Source organism: Physeter macrocephalus, chromosome 21, assembly GCF_002837175.3.
Source record: "Physeter macrocephalus isolate SW-GA chromosome 21, ASM283717v5, whole genome shotgun sequence".
In the NCBI taxonomy this organism is placed as follows: domain Eukaryota; kingdom Metazoa; phylum Chordata; class Mammalia; order Artiodactyla; family Physeteridae; genus Physeter; species Physeter macrocephalus.
The window spans coordinates 47,216,287-47,216,726 of record NC_041234.1 but is presented as its reverse complement, the minus strand read 5'-3'; positions in this window follow the sequence as shown (position 1 = coordinate 47,216,726).

The window sequence follows — 440 nt, the reverse complement described above, 5'->3', positions numbered from 1 at the left end:
AGCATTTATTGTTTGTAGATTTTTTGATGATGGCCATTCTGACCGGTGAGAGATGATATCTCATTGTAGTCTTTTTTTTTAAACATCTTTATTGGAGTATAACTGTTTTACAACGGTGTGTTAGTTTCTTCTTTGCAACAAAGTGAATCAGTTATACATATACATATGTTCCCATATCTCTTCCCTCTTGCGTCTCCCTCCCACCCTCCCTATCCCACCACTCTAGGTGGTCACAAACCACCTAGCTGATCTCCCTGTGCCATGCGGCTGCTTCCCACTAGCTATCCACCCTACGTTTGGTAGTGTATATATGTCCATGCCGCTCTCTCGCTTCGTCACAGCTTACCCTTCCCCCTCCCCATATCCTCAAGTCCATGCTCTAGTAGGTCTGTGTTTTATCCCCGTCCTACCCCTAGGCTCTTCATGACATTTTTTTTTTT